Consider the following 24,321-nt stretch of genomic DNA (forward strand, 5'->3'; position numbering starts at 1 on the left):
CTCAAAATATAGTTGATAGTTACTTACCTTGGCTACTAAGTGAAGAAAATACAACCGATCGATTCGCCTCTAAACTCTGTCTAAGACGTTTCCCCTCCAAATACTGCCGAAACTCAAAAACTCTTCGATTAGGACTTAGATCTATACATAAGGATGCTATGTTTCCAATTTCGAGTGATTCGGACGGTCGAATCTTCGTAAATCAAAGAAACGGTAGAAAAACGGTACAGGAACGATAACTATGCAGAAGAAACGAAAAGAAGAAGAAAAAGAAAAGAAAAGAAACAAAATCAGATAATGATCCTATCTCTCCCCCACCTCTTCGCTTATATATATATATCCATATTAGCGAATATCCAGTTTGATCATTCATCTTTATATAATCTTTTATAAATTACTCTAAACTTTTAATTTACACATAAACCCATCAAATTAACTCCAAACTTTGCCCATAGCACCAAATTAACTTCACACACCCAATAATTATAATATATATTAATACCAAGGTATAAATTCTAGAAATCTAGACCCGGACGTGACAATTCTCTCCACCTTAAGAAATTTTGTCCTCGAAATTCACGTTCTCTAATCTAAATTTTCTTCCTCAAATAATCTCCAAAATCACAAAATTATTTAAAATTCTCAAGATTCCTCATAATCATCATAAGACTACAAATTCTAATGTTTCATTCTAACTTCATCATTTATCAATATCGACATCTTTGTAACAATCATTTAACTATACTCTTAATAACTCTAAACTGCAACCTAGTTAATTCCATCACCAATAAATCCACAATAAAACTTCAAATATCATATATTCAATTTTATATGATATGATACACTTTATATTCGTATTTTCCTAACATACACCAAATCTCACTTTAATCACAATTGATTCCATCAATTGCATATATATCAAATATATTTCACCTATCTCCAAGTTCTATCGACTTAAAAAAATATCACTTTTGAACCGCTAATATGTACGATATTATATTTTTCCTTAACCTTTAAATAATCTGAATCAATGATTTGCATCAGCATATAATCTTACTTCATCATAATAATAATATTTATATCTATAATTTTTCACTCCAATCATGATGAATACGAACTCCAAGTCATCATCATCAATCAAATATAAACCTTATATCGATAACATATTTCCTCTATGAATATCACATTGACTTATTTATTTTCATAAAACCTCTATAATCAAATCCTTACAATAAGAAAAATCAATATAGATTCTTCTTATACCCATCATCCTACATCCCATTAATAACTCCAAATAATATCTTTACACCCATAAAAGTCAATAAATCTATAATAGCATTCGATTTTCTTATTTGACCTATAAACACTCAATTTGATCCTTATATAAACTGAAACCATAATCACACAAACTTCACTAAAAATAACTTCTATTAACCATATATGTACCAGAAAAATTTGTCCTCAAAATTCATATCTTAATAATTTCCTCAAACACTATTTAAATCAAATCATGAACTCGAATATATTCTCCCACTTTACTTCTCATTGATCACTAATATCAGTATCTCTCTAAACATCATCTATATAACTCTTAATAATTCTAAACCTCAACCTCATAAAGTTCAACAATAGATCTGCACTTTGAATTCAGATATCATTTATTCCAATTAAGATTCCATAACTTGGTAAAGTCATATCATAATCTCCAATTTACAATCAACCTCCAAAACAATTAATTGAAATCTCCACATTCTCACTTTCTTAATCACATATATATTATCTTCAAAACTCATCATATCATTTCAAAGTCTCCTAACCTTACTTCACATCTGAGATACATATATTTTTCAGCCAACTATTAAACTCTCAAATATCAATTCCAAATCATACTGAGGAAAAAATCAAACAAAAACCAAATTCTGGTTTAAAGCTAAAATGGCCAACATATGTTGTTTCCAGCATAACTTTTTCATACGGAGTCCGATTAAGGCGATTCAAAAACACCTGGAAACGTAAGACAAAAATAAAGAACTTTCATTTAGGACTCCATGATAGATTCGGCCTATATCTGGTCTAAAAATGCATCACAAGATTCAGGTACGAATCTGATTTTTCAGCAGCACCTATATAGACAATTCTCTATATCTCTAGCTCAATGTCGTGACTTACTCATAACCCATATCACCAAAATTTCAAATAATTTACTATTTTTCATACACCTAGATATTGCTAACCATCAAATCTCATTTTTACACCTCATTAGCTAGTTACTCAATCCTCGAAAAATTCCAAAGTATTTCTTAGCTATCATCAAATATTCATATTCCTCAATTACTATCGATTATTTCTTCGGTATTACCATATATCGATATTCCTCAATTACTATCAACCTTAGGTCCGAAGAATTTAACCTAGAGCTCTGATACCAAACTGTCACACCCGACCCTAGACGACCTCAATCGGCATCGGGCGTGAAATAGAAAGATCATAATCAATACTTAGAAGTCTCCAATGTATCCAAATATCATCGGTAACCTTCTCTCTATCATGTACTTTCTCACCTAAAAACATTAAAACATTTAAAAAGGTGAGACAAAAATCTCCGTAAGAAACTATCAGCTATAAAAACCAACTTTACTTAACATAGCTACATATATACATTTATAAAGGGATTTAATCAAAACCGTATAAAATATACTCAAAACTTAAGTTTATAAGATAGTCATCAAAACCTTATAAAATATACTCAAAACTTAAGTTTATAAGATAAAATTTGTGTATGTGTATCCATCCTCGAATTCCACCTGTGTAGATCATAACATCAATCATAACAATACCGAGATATCTCATTTATATCTCGTTCCTTGCCTAACAGTTAGGACTACCAGCCGTGCACTCTGGCCATACCGCCATTAGATATGGTCTTACAAATACAACTCCTACCCCGGGCAATCCTAGATGGGCAAAACCATTTAATCTTTCGAAATATCACAACTCATAAAAATCATATTTGGACTTCAATCCAAAATAATAACAACAATCACCGCAACAGATTTCTCAATCCAAAAACAATTCGTAAGAAATCATCAAATTCATTTTATTCAATATATATATACATTGAAACCAAAAACATATATGTATATATGTAAATCAACCAAATTAAGCCTTAAATCAACATAATCAAGTAAAATATGAAATTCACATAGAAGCATAGTCAATAGCTTCATTGGAAACCATAATTTCACAATAAAAGCAAGATCGTGAAAACTCCAATTTTACAAAATACCCGTATAAACCCTGAAATATCAATTTCTGAAAATTCTTTGATTATATATATCTATATATATATAACTCAAAATATAGTTGATAGTTACTTACCTTGGCTACTAAGTGAAGAAAATACAACCGATCGATTCGCCTCTAAACTCTGTCTAAGACGTTTCCCCTCCAAATACTGCCGAAACTCAAAAACTCTTCGATTAGGACTTAGATCTATACATAAGGATGCTATGTTTCCAATTTCGAGTGATTCGGACGGTCGAATCTTCGTAAATCAAAGAAACGGTAGAAAAACGGTACAGGAACGATAACTATGCAGAAGAAACGAAAAGAAGAAGAAAAAGAAAAGAAAAGAAACAAAATCAGATAATGATCCTATCTCTCCCCCACCTCTTCGCTTATATATATATATCCATATTAGCGAATATCCAGTTTGATCATTCATCTTTATATAATCTTTTATAAATTACTCTAAACTTTTAATTTACACATAAACCCATCAAATTAACTCCAAACTTTGCCCATAGCACCAAATTAACTTCACACACCCAATAATTATAATATATATTAATACCAAGGTATAAATTCTAGAAATCTAGACCCGGACGTGACAATTCTCTCCACCTTAAGAAATTTTGTCCTCGAAATTCACGTTCTCTAATCTAAATTTTCTTCCTCAAATAATCTCCAAAATCACAAAATTATTTAAAATTCTCAAGATTCCTCATAATCATCATAAGACTACAAATTCTAATGTTTCATTCTAACTTCATCATTTATCAATATCGACATCTTTGTAACAATCATTTAACTATACTCTTAATAACTCTAAACTGCAACCTAGTTAATTCCATCACCAATAAATCCACAATAAAACTTCAAATATCATATATTCAATTTTATATGATATGATACACTTTATATTCGTATTTTCCTAACATACACCAAATCTCACTTTAATCACAATTGATTCCATCAATTGCATATATATCAAATATATTTCACCTATCTCCAAGTTCTATCGACTTAAAAAAATATCACTTTTGAACCGCTAATATGTACGATATTATATTTTTCCTTAACCTTTAAATAATCTGAATCAATGATTTGCATCAGCATATAATCTTACTTCATCATAATAATAATATTTATATCTATAATTTTTCACTCCAATCATGATGAATACGAACTCCAAGTCATCATCATCAATCAAATATAAACCTTATATCGATAACATATTTCCTCTATGAATATCACATTGACTTATTTATTTTCATAAAACCTCTATAATCAAATCCTTACAATAAGAAAAATCAATATAGATTCTTCTTATACCCATCATCCTACATCCCATTAATAACTCCAAATAATATCTTTACACCCATAAAAGTCAATAAATCTATAATAGCATTCGATTTTCTTATTTGACCTATAAACACTCAATTTGATCCTTATATAAACTGAAACCATAATCACACAAACTTCACTAAAAATAACTTCTATTAACCATATATGTACCAGAAAAATTTGTCCTCAAAATTCATATCTTAATAATTTCCTCAAACACTATTTAAATCAAATCATGAACTCGAATATATTCTCCCACTTTACTTCTCATTGATCACTAATATCAGTATCTCTCTAAACATCATCTATATAACTCTTAATAATTCTAAACCTCAACCTCATAAAGTTCAACAATAGATCTGCACTTTGAATTCAGATATCATTTATTCCAATTAAGATTCCATAACTTGGTAAAGTCATATCATAATCTCCAATTTACAATCAACCTCCAAAACAATTAATTGAAATCTCCACATTCTCACTTTCTTAATCACATATATATTATCTTCAAAACTCATCATATCATTTCAAAGTCTCCTAACCTTACTTCACATCTGAGATACATATATTTTTCAGCCAACTATTAAACTCTCAAATATCAATTCCAAATCATACTGAGGAAAAAATCAAACAAAAACCAAATTCTGGTTTAAAGCTAAAATGGCCAACATATGTTGTTTCCAGCATAACTTTTTCATACGGAGTCCGATTAAGGCGATTCAAAAACACCTGGAAACGTAAGACAAAAATAAAGAACTTTCATTTAGGACTCCATGATAGATTCGGCCTATATCTGGTCTAAAAATGCATCACAAGATTCAGGTACGAATCTGATTTTTCAGCAGCACCTATATAGACAATTCTCTATATCTCTAGCTCAATGTCGTGACTTACTCATAACCCATATCACCAAAATTTCAAATAATTTACTATTTTTCATACACCTAGATATTGCTAACCATCAAATCTCATTTTTACACCTCATTAGCTAGTTACTCAATCCTCGAAAAATTCCAAAGTATTTCTTAGCTATCATCAAATATTCATATTCCTCAATTACTATCGATTATTTCTTCGGTATTACCATATATCGATATTCCTCAATTACTATCAACCTTAGGTCCGAAGAATTTAACCTAGAGCTCTGATACCAAACTGTCACACCCGACCCTAGACGACCTCAATCGGCATCGGGCGTGAAATAGAAAGATCATAATCAATACTTAGAAGTCTCCAATGTATCCAAATATCATCGGTAACCTTCTCTCTATCATGTACTTTCTCACCTAAAAACATTAAAACATTTAAAAAGGTGAGACAAAAATCTCCGTAAGAAACTATCAACTATAAAAACCAACTTTACTTAACATAGCTACATATATACATTTATAAAGGGATTTAATCAAAACCGTATAAAATATACTCAAAACTTAAGTTTATAAGATAGTCATCAAAACCTTATAAAATATACTCAAAACTTAAGTTTATAAGATAAAATTTGTGTATGTGTATCCATCCTCGAATTCCACCTGTGTAGATCATAACATCAAGCATAACAATACCGAGATATCTCATTTATATCTCGTTCCTTGCCTAACAGTTAGGACTACCAGCCGTGCACTCTGGCCATACCGCCATTAGATATGGTCTTACAAATACAACTCCTACCTCGGGCAATCCTAGATGGACAAAACCATTTAATCTTTCGAAATATCACAACTCATAAAAATCATATTTGGACTTCAATCCAAAATAATAACAACAATCACCGCAACAGATTTCTCAATCCAAAAACAATTCGTAAGAAATCATCAAATTCATTTTATTCAATATATATATACATTGAAACCAAAAACATATATGTATATATGTAAATCAACCAAATTAAGCCTTAAATCAACATAATCAAGTAAAATCTGAAATTCACATAGAAGCATAGTCAATAGCTTCATTGGAAACCATAATTTCACAATAAAAGCAAGATCGTGAAAACTCCAATTTTACAAAATACCCGTATAAACCCTGAAATATCAATTTCTGAAAATTCTTTGATTATATATATCTATATATATAAAACTCAAAATGTAGTTGATAGTTACTTACCTTGGCTACTAAGTGAAGAAAATACAACCGATCGATTCGCCTCTAAACTCTGTCTAAGACGTTTCCCCTCCAAATACTGCCGAAACTCAAAAACTCTTCGATTAGGACTTAGATCTATACATAAGGATGCTATGTTTCCAATTTCGAGTGATTCGGACGGTCGAATCTTCGTAAATCAAAGAAACGGTAGAAAAACGGTACAGGAACGATAACTATGCAGAAGAAACGAAAAGAAGAAGAAAAAGAAAAGAAAAGAAACAAAATCAGATAATGATCCTATCTCTCCCCCACCTCTTCGCTTATATATATATATCCATATTGGCGAATATCCAGTTTGATCCTTCATCTTTATATAATCTTTTACAAATTACTCTAAACTTTTAATTTACACATAAACCCATCAAATTAACTCCAAACTTTGCCCATAGCACCAAATTAACTTCACACACCCAATAATTATAATATATATTAATACCAAGGTATAAATTCTAGAAATCTAGACCCAGACGTGACATTGGAGTTGCTTCTTTGATCTCAAATAACATTCCTTCTTGCCCCAACGGGAAGGAGGCTCCTCGGGCATCCAGGTCATCCACAAAGATGCGGATAGATCGATTGTAGTTCATGTGGGATCTTGAACAACTATGGAAATACATTCGACTTACCCTTGGGATAGTAGAGAAAGATTTCCTCACAGTCCTAAAGCGAGGAAGATTACTATTATCGATGCAAAGGCCATTGTAGCAGACAACACACTACATCAGGTTTTGTACCTTGACCAGGTGACGCACAATTGCATTTGCATCATCCCATCTTGCTAAAGTAGTCATCTTGCAATTATCCAGCCTCTTGCGGAATCTCTTCAAGGTAGCTTTCTAGGCCGGTGTTCTAGGGACTATTGGCGTGTAGATGGTGGCCATTGTTGATTGAATCAACAAAAAGGGAAAGAAGTTAGTGTACTCACACATAAACTTATTTCATCAATCAAAACTCATTTTGACCGATACTGGGCCTCTGAAACACAAAACAAAACATAAAAACTTTTGGTAATTTTTTTCTTAATTTTTTTGCAAAAGGATAAACAATTTCCACTGAGTTTTATCCCTTTTAGGATATCTAATACGGTAAAATTAAATATTTCGACATTCCAAAAATATACCAAAAAGTCTGAAAAATTATTTCAAGTCAATCTGCCAAAAAACGGGTGACAAACGAACATCAGGAGGTGCCACGCGAACCTACATGCGCTTCGGCGCGAGCGTCGCATGCGGTGGCGCGTGGGATCCACACGCTGCTCTCCCAAACTCCATTGACCACCATAATATATCAATCTTCGGGTTTTAGGGGCTTCTAGACATGATTGTGGGGTCGAGTTTCTCGAAAAACATGCCAAAAATTATTTGTAGAGAAACAGCAGACCAAAAACGAATCCAAAAGACATTTTCTTCAATCCGTGAATAGATTTTTCGAGAAACACGCATCCCAAGGAAGATTTCTGACCTTGAACAATTTTAAGAAAAACATAAAATATGGATTCCTTTGATTTTGTTTCGCTTTAAGGAGATCAAAAACACACTTTTTGATACAAATTAAATAAAAAAAGAAATTTTGTTCATGTTGTTTGATAATCAAAATCATAAAATCAAATAACACAAACACTCAATTACTCAATCAAAATCAATACGATCATTCTATCGAATGATCCTATAGTTTCTTCATATCTGTGGATACAAAAAACACAGAGTACAAGATCTGTGGCTCTAATACCAATGAAGGGATTAACGGCAATTAATCCATTTGAGATATACAGTTCGGGCGTACCTTATTGAATAGCATAACCGGTAGATCTCTCAGAGTAGTGGAAGCGGATCTTAGCACCATGATCTTATACCACCGGTAACAGGCAACCACACAATGTTACCCAGGGAAGACTGAATAATACAAAGGCTAAAGCGAAGACGAAGAATGAGAGGGGGAGAGGGAGAGAATTCAGCCAACATGAGGTTAGGAGAAGTTCATGTTGTGATTAGGGTTAAGCCTATTTATAGGAAGCTAAAACCCTAATCCTCCATCTCTTAAGATGGACTTGGCCCGTTCCATTTTGGACGGGTCGGATTAATTAGATCCATAACCAATTAATCATAACACTTTGTTAATTGGTTATTGTTTTTAATGTTCGGCATTTAAACCCATGATCGTTGCTTTCCTCATATTTTTGTCGTTTTCATTTAAATTTTGTTTCGTATTTCTCTGTTTCTTGTCATGTATTTTCTTTCTCTTTCATTCGATTGTTTTTTTATTCATACATCTTTTTTTTGCTTTCTTTCTCGTTTTTTGTAGATTTTTATGAATGGCTAAGCGTAGTAAAAAAATTGATTTTAATCTTAATTCTGATAACGACAAAGCATCTATGAAGGTATTTATTTCAGCTTTTCGGAGGAGCGTTTAGCGTTTCACTTCAAACCACATAAAATATAGCATTGGGTTAGGTTTATATAACCGCAGCATTTAGCATTTTCCCTGAAACCTGCAACGTTTTGGAGCTTTTAAAAAAAACTCATATTTGGAGCTTTTCACAAAAAGCTCCTATTTGGAGCTTTTCATAAACAGTTGTTGTAGCTATTTGTTATTGACAAAATTATCCTTCTTATTTGCACAAAATATGTTTCGTCTTCAACATTATTTATATTTCTACAATATAATTACCGGAAATATAAGGTTTTGTTGCGTTCAATAAAAATTTTCTTTTTTATATAGATTATTTTTATTAATTTGTGTAACACATTTTTTATTTTATAATAGGATAAGGTGCAAAAATATCCCTAATATTTATAGCTAGGAGCAATTTTACCCTTAACGTCTAAAATGATGCAATTATACCTCTAATGTTGGCAGCCAAGAGCAATTTTATCCCTAACATTAACAAGTTGGATCAATTTGAGAAATAATTCATCAAACTGTCTTCTTGGTCATGAATATTGTCATATGCACTTCACACGTGCATCATTTTATCATCGTTAGTAACAGATCACAAACATATGATTAAAGATGATTTTTTTAAAAAAAAATATATATATATTCTTTTATACGAGTTGGAGATGGGGAGAGGCAAGACGGTTGATGGGGCGACATTTTTGTAGTTTCTCCCCTCCGCTTCGTTTAAGATATAGAACTCGGTAATGGATGGTGAGAGGTTGAATTTCTTTGGGGTTTGGTTGTGGTGGTACACGAGAACTTCGTGAGCGACCTATACGAGTGTTTTGGAGGTCGCCCATGGCGGTGTTATCCGCGGTTCATTTGGTTCTTCGGCTCATTGTTAGGGAAGGACTTTGCCAGCAACAATGGTGGGTGAGAGGGAGAGTGGATATGGGAAGAAGAAGATGAATAGTGTGGAATGTGTGGGGAGAAGGATGGAGAAGTCGAATAGAGTTGGGACTTCGAGGAGTGACGCGGAGCTTGGCAGGGGACATGCTATGCGTGACTCTGTCCCTGCCCAGAAATTGTGGTTTGGGCATGGGCATGTGGAGCTTGACACAGGCCACGCTCCGCGTGTTTGAGTTTCTGCTCAGAATGCGCGTTGATGAAAGGCGGCACGCGGAGCTTGGCATAAGTCACGCTCCGTGTGCCTGGGGCAATGATGATTTCTACTGTGAATTTTTGGAGGTTTAAGAGTTTTGAATTTGAAGGGTTTTAAATTTTTTGATTTTTTTTTATATTTTAGTTATATGGAAAGCAAATGTGAATTGATGGGAATTAATAGTCGATCTCGGTACCCTTCCTCTTTATCATTTTACATCATTATTGTATGCTTCTATCTTTATTTTAAAGTTGAACATTTATATGCGAATTTTAAAACTATGATTTCTTATGTATGTTTTTAAAACCTGTTTGACTTGATTCCTTCTCAAAATTATTTAAAATATGCAATTGAGGAACTAGGGAAACTATAGCCATAATACATGTAAGATCATTTATCAATAAAAGATGAGGGTACTTGCATTTGAGAGAAAAAACAAGTTGAGAGAAATATCCAATGTGATATAAAAAAAGGTGAAAAATGGTATGGAGCATTAAAATATAACCACTTACATGAGCAATAAAAAGAAAATTTTTATTCAATTTGCAACTCGAAAACGAGAAAAAGAAAAGCAAATGCAAAGAGAACAAACAAGCAGAAAAAGGTGAGTGTGGTACGGAGCATAAAATGCAACCACATAAGCGAAAATATATTAGTGTACCTAAAAATGCCTTGATTCATTGATCATAAATGCGTACTTAAACTCGTCCCGAAAGCATCATTTTGTTACCAAAAGTACAAACGAGTTGGTTGATAATCATACTTATTTACTGATGATCGATTCAACCACTGATAAAAAAAGGTATTTCAATTTTTGCATATAAGTTGTCCTGTGAATTTTTTCATGTTTTCAAATTTTTAGAGAAAGATGGATTTGTATAATCGTAATTTAAAATGAATGAAGAGGAAGAAAATGTCTTTGCTTAAGGACAAGCAAAAGATTAAGTGTAGGGGATTTGATAAGTCCGAAATTTACTTATTATCGCATGCATTTTCACGTTTATATGCATGCATTTAGCTTAACTTATTAAATGTTTTTGAAAGATTTCACATGGTTGTTTGTGATTTGAGCAGAGATAGGTTAAATATGAGTGACATCTCACATTTAAGGAATATCAGCAGGAAACGAGTAAAAGACAGAAAAAAGGAGCAAAAGAGGAGAAAGTACTTGTCATGTTCGTGACACATATGTCACATTCATTACACATATATCACGTTCGTGACAAGTAAAAATCTCTCCCCAAAGACAAAAGTTCATGTCACGTTCCTGACACGTGACATTCATTTTCTCCAACCAAGACTGCTTTCCTCATGTCATGAATGTGACACCACTATCTCGTTCGTGACATGCATTTCTTCAGCAAAAAAAGACATGATTTTTCATTTGTGAATCACATCCTTTCGCCTGAATCAACATTTCTCTTCGCCATCAGCCACATCCGTTCATCACATCTCTATGGAAGGATGCTTTTCAAGGGACATGACTTTCCTTCATCTATAAAAAGGTCATTCTACATCAATCATAACACATATTGATAATCATAAAGATTATATAGAACATATACTGAGATATACTGAGTTATCAAGATAAAGATATTTCAGAATCAAAGTTTACATCACTGATATTGAAATAACTTAGAGATATAAAAAGGAAGTAAGGTCATGAGATAAACTTCCTCGAGATACAAATAAGAAGATACAAAAGAGAAGATGATCCTGAGGCTTGACAAACCATATAGAGATAGTAAAAGGATTCACAACGCCTATACTCTCATTTGTTACAGTATTTTTCCATGTATTCTTTACTCTTTACAAATGTTCAACATTGTCAATACTTGTTCTTCAGAAACAAATTAATCAAATGCAAATTATTCTATGTTCATCAACCTATTCATTGTTGCTTTATGTCTATTCTAGGAAAATTCATATAAGTAAGACATAGGAAAAGTTATCATTTTATAAATCTAGAAGAGATTCGGTTTATAAAAAAAATAATTGTGTTACATCCATAACTTATTACGTTTTTAATTCATAATTTTAATTCACTGCGATAGGTCGAGGAATTAGGATTGTTTATCTAAAAACATTTAAGTCATTTAATCCAAGATCGAGAGATTGGATTAAGTTTGTTTCATCTGATACACCTGCATACAGATTGAAAATATTAGTAGGTTTATACTTGGTTTAATACATCACCAGCTCCCTGAACTTGTCCATAATAGTAGATTGGCTCCCTGAACTTTGTAAGTGTCTCACCAGCTCCCTAAACTTGCTTATTTCGTATCACCACCTCCCTAAACTTGTCCATAAAAATTGATTAGCTCCCTGAACTTTGCAAATGTCTCACCAGCTCCCTAAACTTGCTTATTCTGTAACAACTAAATACAAAAACTATAATACTAACTCGGATTAAGGTGTAAAAATACCCATAACATTTTGGGTCAGGAGTAATTTTACCTCTAACGTCTAAAATGGTGCAATTTTTACCCCTAACGTTGGAAGTCAAGAGCAATTTTACTCCTAACATTGATAAATTGGGTTAATTTGAGAAATAATTCATCAAAATGTCTTCTCGATCATGAATCTTGTCATCTACATTTCACACGTGCGTCATTTTATCAGTAACAAATCACAAACATATGTTGGGATATGAAAAAAAAATAAAAAAATATACTGACTTTTGTACAAATTGGACAAAAAAATTCAAAATTTTCACCAAATTTATAAATTTGCTCTTGGCTACTAATATTGGGGGTAAAATTGTACCATTTTAGACGTTAGGGGTAAAAATACTCCTGACCCAAAATGTTAGGGGTATTTTTGCACCTTAATCCGAGTTAGTATTATGATTTTTGTATTTAGTTGTTACGGAATAAGCAAGTTTAGAGAGCTAGTGAGACACTTGCAAAGTTCAAGGAGCTAATCAATTTTTATGGACAAGTCAAAGCTAGGTTAGTAGCGAAAGGATATCGTCAGAAGCAAGGAATTGATTATGACGAAACTTTCTCTCCTGTGACTATGTCCAAATCAATCAGAATAATGCTTGCTATTGCCGCTCACTACGATTACGAGATTTGGCAAATGGATGTGAAAACAGCTTTCCTAAATGGAAACCTACTTGAGGATGTATATATGATGCAACCTGAAGGTTTCATATCAAAGGATGCAAACAAGGTTTGCAAACTACAGAGATCCATTTATGGGCTCAAGCAAGCATCAAGAAGCTGGAACAAGCGTTTTGACGAAACCATAAAACAATTTGGTTTCAAACAAAATTGCGAAGAAGCTTGCATTTACAAGAAAGCAAGTGGGAGCTCAGTTGCATTTCTGATATTATATGTGGACGATATATTATTAATGGTAAATGACGTAGCTCTACTACAGTCGGTAAAAGTATGGTTATCTGGTAACTTCTCAATGAAAGACCTTGGTGAAGTAGCTTATATACTTGGTATAAAGATCTACAGAGATAGATCAAGAAGACTGTTTGGTTCTTTCACAGGCTACATACATCGAAAAGGTGCTAAAGCGGTTTAGCATGCTTAAATCGAAACGAGGTAACTTACCCATGATACATGGAGTAAAGTTAAACAATCATCAATGTCCTAAAACCGATGATGATAAGAAACGCATGGCTGTAGTCCCGTACGCCAGCACAATCGGTTCGATTATGTATGCTATGCTATGCACTAGACCTGACGTAGCGTTCGCGTTAAGTATAACGACTCGTTACCAAGGAAATCCGGGAGACGAGCACTAGATTGCCGTCAAAAACATTCTTAAGTACTTGAGAAGAACTAAAGATATGTTCCTAGTGTACGGAGAAGGGGATCTGAAAATAGAAGGATTTTCAGATGCAAGTCATCTCACAGATGAGAACGATTTTAAATCCCAATCATGATACCTGTTTATCTTGAATGGGGGCGCGGTCAGCTGGAAGAGTTCCAAGCAAGGAAGCGTAGCTTTCTCTACGACCGAGTCAGATTATATCGCTGCTGCGGAAACAGCAAAGGAAGCAGTTTGGATTAGGAAGTTCATTACTGAACTTGGTATGGTGCCTGACATTGTAAATCCCATTACACTGTACTGTGATAACAATGGAGCCATTGCACAAGCAAAGGAACCACAGTCTTATAATGCATCCAAGCATTACCTGAAGCGATACCACATTATAAGAGAAATTGTGGCAAGAGGAGATGTGAGAATAGAGAGAGTGCCTACTGAGGACAACGTTGCAGATCCGTTGACAAAGCCCTTAACCCAGAAAGTACATGATCGTCATCTAACTTCTACTGGGATAAGTTGTAGAAACAATTGGCTTTAGTCCAAGTGGGAGTATGTTGGGGTTTAGTGTCCTATAGACAATTGTTCTAGGATACGAACTTAATGTAAATGAAGTGTTCTTTATATCGTTTGTTTTAATGAGATATGTTTTCATAACTATATAAAGGCAATCCCTTTTAAGAACTAAATAAAGTCTAATAAAAGGAAATCCGTAAGTTTGTTTAAAGTGATTATAAAGTGTTCATACAAGCATGAAGTGAGACGAAACTTTATAATAAACTAATAAACTTAAAACCACCCCAAGTCAAGTAATATGTTCAGGATTGACATATCACTGTTGAGACTTGCATGTAACAATGTCTTCTGTCCCGACAGAAAGCTGATCTCACAAGCTTCATATATACAGATATCTGGACAGTTACATGGATCCAATGAAAAGAAGTTCATTAGGATTGGGGACCCGACTTGAGATAACAGGATGGGTAGATTCATCCTTGTCATCTGTTCATCTCACTGGTATTAATAGGTATAAGTAATCCTCAGACTCAAAGGAATGTTAATTAGTAATTCTGGATTACGGAATGTGACGCTTTGATCCTGTTGTAACACGATCCTTAACAGAGATGACTCTGGGGTGTGAACAGCAGACATTGGGTATCACAGGAAGTAATTGCAAGATAGTTATACATTGGATTGAGCATTTATCACTCCCGATAAATGGGAGATATGTCCATGGATCGCTTGTGGAAGACTTGACTCTAAATCCTTGCAAGGTGATAGCTTAAGATTGAAATGCAGATTTCTCTTAACCTATCTAATTGGAGTTGACTCGGCCTGTACAAGTAAAACGAACGTCTCGCTATATGTGACTTGACATTATCCATAGTCATAAGATTCAGTTCAAGGATGTAGTTGATAAAGGATCGAATTATACTGTAACTAATACGGAAAGGTCAAGCGACAGAATCAACATGTCTTCTTATAGCTCTGGGGGAATGATTACAGACTTGCCAATCACATTTTGCGTACATCATTCCGTTATGCAAAGATTAAATATAATTCTTTGAAAATTAATTTAATAGTTGCATACGGCTAGAAGCAATAAGAACCTAATGGGTCACACATAAGACTTGGAACCCAAAAGAGAAACAAATGTTAATTAATTGATGGAAGCCCAACTGAGCCCAATAGGGCCCAGTAACTAAAGGGGGGGGCAAAATTTATGTATTAATACATAAATAATTAATTTGATTTTATCAATCCTAATTAGATTAGGATTATGAATTAAATTAATAAAAGGATAATTAAATTAGGAGTTTTAATGAGATTAAAATTACTCCTATTATTATCCAATAAGGTTATTATTATTATATATATATTTAGATATATTAATAGATAATAATTAAGAATTCTATTCCGAATTAAATTCTTATTCAGTAACCTAATTCTATCTAACTAGGGATTGGATACAAGAGATTATAAATACCCCCCCTAGTGTGATTTTCGAAACACCCCAAGCAAACCAAGAGAGAGAATTTCGACCCCCTGTTCGAGGACGAGATTATCTACCGCTTCCTTCCGTTCAATTGATTTTCATCTCTTTCTCTTTATCTTTGGTCTTGTGTTGATTAATTAGAGACAATCTACTTTGGTTGTTATAAACGGTTGATTCTAACTTGATCTTCCATTGTCTTGTTTTTGTGCTCGGGAACTCGAAGTAAGAGTTGTGGGCACTTCGTTTGCAACGGTAGATAGAACTTCTGAAAGGTATTTCTTTTATCCCTCTTTATATGAAATAACGATTAACGGATCTTGGGTTAATGGAAATAGGTTAAAATTTTTATATTTCCGCTGCTATACGTTAGCCTATTTTCCTTCAGTGGTCACGTCCCGCTTGCTTCTAGTTTAGGACACACCCTCTATGTCGACCTATTTCAGGAAGCTTGTGTTTCCCAGAAAGGCGGTTCCCTGCTATCAGTATCGATACCAAGTAAACTATGGACGCATGCCCCGCACGTCTCCATCATGGTCTGTTTAAGTCTCGGACGTACCATGAGCGTCACATCAGCCCATGTAACGCCCCGTATCTTCGAAGTACGTCATTACAACCAATGATGAAAATCCCTCACATACACCTCATGCATAGTCGCTTATGTTGTTTTTTAGGTCGTGAGTCGTGTCGATGTACCAAGTATGTCATTTCCCCCCACTCATGTCGCTACCCCTCGAATATATTTACCCGTCATGAATATCACCGGGGTACACTCTCATTTACCTAGCGTCCTAGTGAATTTTACACACCAATAAGGGTCGTCTCAATCTCACAGGAGTCAGTCGTGTCGAGCATCATTCAACATTGTACATCTTGTAAAGCATTGCATAGTAGACTCGTAGGGTTCATACTAATGTGTGCATAACAGTTGAAATGGTTTCGAGCATCCGCACTTCCAAACAGGTAAGTTAGCACAGACGACCGAAGCACTACCGACAGCTTTGGTAAAAAAAAGGGGTTTAGTTCTATTCAAAATCGTGTTCATGTTGTAAGAAATACAGCGTACACCACGAATCATGCATAAATCATACATCCATCGATAGGAGGCACAAGTAGATAGCTCTGGCATTCGCATCACACATGCATCGCATCATCCAAATTCATAATGCCTAAAAAGCTCCACTCACCGATCCTTTCTCTTTCCTTATTAGAAACCCAACTCATGGCCCAGTCCAACAATTCAAACCACAATCTTGAGAGCCGTGTGCAAGGGGCTTTAGCCAAATACATATTTTCTAACGAGTTCAAACGTGCTCTTAATGATCCAAAGGCTGCTAAGAATGATGGGGTTGAAAGTTCCCAGGAGATGATAAGAGATTTCAATCTCAGAGCAGAAATCGAGCGAGTTCTTCCCGATGTCCTTGCTTCAGATGAATTCAAGATAGAGCTGAAAAGGTTGGTCCGGGAGGTCCTGAGTGAGTCACTGGTTGCGAAAATCCCAAAAGCTGCTGTAGAGAAACCTATGTTCCAGTTCGCATCACAATCTACCCCACAAACATTCACTCCACTAAGGGTAGCCTCACACCATGTTTCACGAACACAACAAGATCCACACCATCGGGGACATGAGATTGCCAGGGTTGTTCGCCCTCCATCACCCACTCAGTATAGAGGGGAGGGAAGGGAGTTCTCCACTTTCACTCAACCCTTATTTGAAGTGTTGGAGGGTCTACGAATGCATGACATACTTCATCCTCTACCAGCCATGGGAGGTCAAACCACTGAGTTAGCCAAACGCAGGGGCTACTGCCACTTCCACTAGAGATATGGTCACGAAACAAGTACTTGCATGAGGTTGAAGCATGAAATTCAAGATCTCATCGAAGCTGGAAAGATAAGTGATCCAGATCCTTCTCATTAGATGAAGCCTTCGACTTGTTCCTTGAACGGTGAAGTCTACAACGGACCAGGATGAGCTAAAGAAGAAGTTCTCGAGATTGAGGACACTTATGAAGTGGAAGAACCTGAAGCTTCCTGAAGTAGCATGAGAGAGATGATTGCACTTGTAGTCTTTATCCTTGTTTTTTATTTTATCTTCTATTCCACAAGATGTTATTAACCTCCTTTTGAATTCAATGAAATTTCGTTTCCGCAAATTTTATCCCAAACATACGTACTTACATTCGATATCCACTCAATTGAGATATTCCCGCTTCTATCATGGCACGGACGTAAGCTCTAGAATATACTTATTACTCAGTACTTAACCACTGAAGGGAGAAAATTAAGAGAGTAAAAAAACAAAAAAACAACAACAAAAAAAAAACAAATCATGAGAAACGGTTCCCTGGCTCTATGATGATAAGTCGGGCGTTCAAACGAAGGGTTCTCACCGGCTTGTGCCAAAAAGAAGACTGGGCGACCATCAACAAAGTCCAAAAAGAGAAAAAAGAAAAGAAAAGAAGGAGCAAGCAACAAGCCCTCAGAACCATGCTAGCACTGAGGCACCGACAAATTTCTCCCCCCCAAAGGGGACACAAGTACATGAGTGCACCATTCAGAACAAGATGGGGGCAACTAACCTATCAATGATAAAGGACCCTGTTCCAGGATCAACGAAAAGGTTAAGATCTATGATGACTCAAAGCAAAAAAAAAAAGAGGAAAAAAAGATGATGCTAAAAAGGCTCAGGGGCAAAGTCAAGCCAATCAGAAGTAAAAGAAAATTATTCAAAAAAGCAGACGTGACTAGCCAAGGAGCGTCAAGGTGACAAGAGCGGTTGACATTGCCCAACAAATGGGTGATCAAATGTACGAGAAAAGCTTACTTTAGCAAAGAAAGTTCAAATACGTAGTCGAATGAAGACAAAGGCGGCGATGAAGTTTAGAGCTACGATCAATCTCAAAGTAACCAAGGAATCTTTCTCATGAAAACTAAAAAAAAAAACAAAAATCCCGATAGGTTGAAAATCCGCAAAGGACGGCCTATGCAACAATAAGGGACACCCCAATAAGTGAAAACCCCACGGGGCGCTTATTTGAAAATTCTGGGGGTAAAAGGAGAGAGTTAAAATAACTGAAATGTGAAAACCCGAAAGGGCATACTTTGGTGACAGTGGTTAATAAACTGAGCAGTAAACAATTCAATGTATGTTTGCCAAGTGTTTTACTTAAGCTAGACGGTTGCATTTGCAATGAAAACACCCGCATCAATAGACACCCCATCTCAACTGAAATCACCTCAACACCCATAAACCGATCCAAAATCTAAAAAAAAAACTAAACAAAAAGAGACTATTCTTCTCTCTCATGCTCTATGAAGTTTGGTTCCCCTGCTTCTCTGTTGTCCTCTCAAGAGTCAAACTTCGACCAAAGCGTCTCCCCTCCATGACTACTCCCAACGGCAGTATCCCTAGCTTGAATGCACATGAAATCTCACCTCGAGTTTACAGGGGCATGCGCTCGCATCAACCTCTCATCCACACTAAGACGGTAACGTCAATCGGGGGTATGACCATGCAATCGGATCACCATCCATCTCGCTCCGGAAGCTTCTCCATTAACGAAGGCATCAGGCATGAACTCATCGTCAAATGCTCAGCATAGAAATGGCTCGTAGATATGAACCCCCTGTGCTATCCGGTATCATTTACGATCAAGGAAAAAAGAAGAAAAAACTGAACAAAAAAAAGAGTTGGGTTGAAAACCTCAAAAGAGGCGATCCAAGCAAAAGGAGAGATAGAGAAAATCTGTGAGATATAGAAAAGATGAATTGAAAACCCCTAGGGGCGGTTCATGCAAAAGGAGAGATAGAGAATATCAGAGAGATCTCGTTGAGTTGAAAACCCGAAAAGGGCGGCTCAAGCAAAATTAGGGAAAAAATGAATACATCAATCTCTGGTTAAAGGCGATAGCCCCTTGACACAAGCTCATCAAGACCAAATCCTCGTCCTTACAACCCTTGGTATTAAACTTATGTTCATCCTCATCCTTGCACACCTTGGGGATGGCCTGAAACATCGTTTCTCGATCTGAAACTACCAAAACCCTCAAGCCTATGAAAAGGGAATCCATCCGACCATCTCATCCGCACATACATAGTTTGCATACACACATGTCCATACATCCGCATAAAGCAAAATGCATAGGCCACGCTTACATACATTCAAACACGCGCACAGTCACGTGCATACACACACACATAGGTGGTTACACGCATCCATAGATTAGGCTACATCCACCCATCTATATGCATCACTACACCTCATCATTAAGAATAACAAATATCCTCACAAAGGACATGATTCGCTCGCTCTATGTAGAAAATCTAGGTTACAGGATAGCGCACCGATCTCCAATTTGCAGTCTATTTCAGCCTACGATTCATGCCAAGCGGTAGCAACTGACGGGGGTCGATCACAGACGATGGTGGAATTTACCAAACGGCGGCACCAGTCAAAGTACAGGCGACAGCACCTCGAAATCAGACGTAGGCAGTCGATCTAGAGACTAGGGTTGAAAGGTCGATTTAGAGACCTAGGAAAGATATATACCTGCGGTCGATTTAGAGACTAGGGTCGCTAGAAAGAGCCATATTACCTGCGGTCGATTTAGAGACTAGGGTCGCTAAAAAGAGCCATATTACCTGCGGTCGATTTAGAGACTAGGGTCACTAGAAAGAGCCATATTACCTGCGGTCAATTTAGAGACTAGGGTCGCTAGAAAGAGCCATATTACCTGCGGTCAATGTAGAGACTAGGGTCTCTAGAAAGAGCCATATTACCTGCGGTCGATTTAGAGACTAGGGTCGCTAGAAAGAGCAAAATTACCTGCGGTCGATTTAGAGACTATGGTCGCTAGAAAGAGCCATATTACCCGCGGTCGATTTAGAGACTAGGGTCGCTAGAAAGAGCCATATTACCTGCGGTCGATTTAGAGATTAGGGTCGCTAGAAAGAGCAATATTACCTGCGGTCGATTTAGAGACTAGGGTCGCTAGAAAGAGCCATATTACCCGCGATCGATTTAGAGACTAGGGTCGCTAGAAAGAGCCATATTACATGCGGTCGATTTAGAGACTAGGGTCGCTAGAAAGAGCAATATTACCTGCGGTCGATTAGAGACTAGGGTCGCTAGAAAGAGCAATATTACCTGCAGTCGATGTAGAGACTAGGGTCGCTAAAAAGAGCCATATTACCTGCGGTCGATGTAGAGACTAGGGTCGCTAGAAAGAGAAACTTTACCTGCGGTTGATGTAGAGACTAGGGTCGCTAGAAAGAGCCATATTACCTGCGGTCGATTTAGAGACTAGGGTCGCTAGAAAGAGCAACTTTACTTGCGGTCGATGTAGAGATTAGGGTCGCTAGAAAGAGCAACTTTACCTGCGGTCGATTTAGAGACTAGGGTCGCTAGAAAGAACCATTTACCTGCGGTTATTAATACTGAAACCATCGAGTATAACTAAAGTAACATCAAAACCCACATTCAATGACAATAAAGGGGATTAATGCGATTGTTATAGAATTGTATATACCCCAGCTTCCTGGGATCACAAGTACACACACACAATATTCTAACCCTACTTTGTGATTATAGATTATTCTCTCAAGAATATTACTGACTTAGGCATCAGAGTGTCCCCAGCTGATCCTAACGGCGCCTCAAAGGGAAGGGATCCGATCAAGGATTTTTTTCACAAGTTATCATATGTAATTTCACATATTCCGTAGTTACAGATTCATCTAAGGATATAGCTGATGAAGGATCGAATTATACTAGACCTAATACGGAAAGGTAAACATTGGAATCAGACTGACTTCTTATCACTCTATGGGAATATGACGATTCTGGTAATACAGTTTGAGCACTCATTCCGTTATATGTTTAGGTTAAAATTTATTCAGTTGAATTATATTAAATAAACATACACGGCTAGCTGCGGTGAGAACCTAATGGGTCACACACAGAATTAAGATCGAATGATGGAATGGCAATTTGAGGAGAGACATAGGAGGCCGAAATTTGTAATGTTAAATTAAGATGGATTAATTGATTTATTTAGATAAATGTAATTAAATTATATTTATAGTTAAATCAATAAAAGGGATAATGTTAATTTTAGATAGTATAATGTGATTATATATCTATATTATTATCCTAACTTAATTAAATATTCTAATGAGACTAGGATTGTATTTAGTAATTATATTTATATTAAATATAGATAATATTGATAAAATACTTTTATTATCTAATTAGAAAACCTAATGTGATTAGAAATCTAATTAACTAAACCTAATAGGATTAGGATTAAGGAAAATAAAACAATATAACTACCCCCCTGTGCTAGAATTCGACCAAAACACATCCCAAGGCAGAAAATTTATTCTCGTCCCTCCTTTGATGAATTACTTATCATATTCCATTCGTTTCTTAGTTTGTGTTGATACTGTTAGAGGCAGTCTACACTTGGTTGCTATTTTGATTGACTACTAACGTTTTAGTTTTGTTTTTGGTTGTGCTCGTGATTGACGTGATATCCTCGTGGGCACTTCATTTGCAATGGTAGATAGTTCGTCAACCAATGTACATATGTTTAATCCCTCTTTATATGAAATAACGATTAATGGATCTTGGAAAAAATAGATAAAATTTTATAATTCCGTTGTGCCTAGACTTGTCTATTTTCCTTCAGAATAGACATAAAGCAATAATGAATAAGTTGATAAACATAGAATAATTTGCATTTGATTGATTTGTTTCTGAAGTACAAGTATTGACAATGTTGAACATTTGTAAAGAGTAAAGAATATAAGGAAAAAGACTGTAAGAGATGAGAGTATAGGGGTTGTGAATCCTTTTACTGTCTCTATAAGATTTATCAAGCCTCAGGGATCATCTTCTCTTTTGTATCTTCTTCTTTGTATCTTGAGAAAGTTTATCTCTCGACCTTACTTCCTTCGATGCTTGGATTTAAAACTCTAAGTTATTTTAATATCAGTGTTGTAAACTCTGATTCTGAAATATCTATATCTTGATAACTCAATATATCTTTTGTATAATCTATGTGATTCAATATATGTTGTGATTGATGTAGAATGTCCTTTTTATTAATGGAGATATGATGAACGGACGTGGCTGATGGCGAAGAGAAATGTTGATTCAGGCGAAAGGATGTGCTTCACAGATGAAATATCATGTCTTTTTTGCTGAAGAAATGCTTGCCATGTTTGTGACATAAGGAAAGCAGTCTTGGCTGGAGAAAATGATTGTCACGAACGTGACAGTGGTGTCACGAACATGATATGAGCTTTTGTTTTTGGGGAGAGATTTTTACTTGTCACGAACGTGATAGGCACTTTTCTCCTCTTTTGCTCCTTTTTGTGAGTCTTTTGGTCGTTTCCTACTGATATTACTTAAACGTGAGCTGGCACCCGTATTTAACCTATCTCTGTTTATCTTATATGTAGAGCTTTAGGCTTTGATACCACTTGTTGGTCCATTGTAATGTGAGATTAGTTCTAAAAGGGGGGTGAATGGAACAGTTGGTTAATTCAAACCTTTTTAAATTTTAATCACACTTTGTTCAATAGCAAACACAAAAGCTTGATTCGGAATCAGAGGCAAGTTTTGTTAACTGAGTTAATCAGTTAACAGAGCTTGATTCTGTTTCAGTCTTAAGTGCATACGAGACTGCTCATCCAAAGGAGCTTCTGTCTTAGATTTAAGGTTAGCGTATTAACTGTGCACAATATTAATAACTAGTATATTGAGATAACTTATAAAGCATGCAATAATAGAAGTAAGTAAAGTCAGAGTTAGGAAATTGATACTTGATGCGCCCCGAGCTGACGCTCAAAGGCTCACTAAGGGATACATGTACCCCATCGTTACCAAACTACTAGGCTTCAGATATTATCTAGGGCAGTGGAAAATTGAATTTGGGTTTTTGTTCTAAGTTATTCTACTCCTAGGTTGATCCAAAGCAAAGCATATACTCTTAGAAAGAAATGGAATGATACGATAATATAACTTTCAATCTAATTAATCAATTTAATCAAATACCTAATATGAATTGGCATAAACTTAAGGCAATTAAACCAACTTATCATTTTCACGCAATTCCTTTGTTACAGTGACTAACTCTAAGGTTCCGGAATTTGGATCCTTTTACTGTGATGTTGTCAATATCAACAGGCTTCGGTATAGACAGCCGAATTAGACACACAATATGAACTAAGT

Source organism: Euphorbia lathyris, chromosome 5 (assembly GCF_963576675.1).
Source record: "Euphorbia lathyris chromosome 5, ddEupLath1.1, whole genome shotgun sequence".
NCBI classification, from domain to species: domain Eukaryota; kingdom Viridiplantae; phylum Streptophyta; class Magnoliopsida; order Malpighiales; family Euphorbiaceae; genus Euphorbia; species Euphorbia lathyris.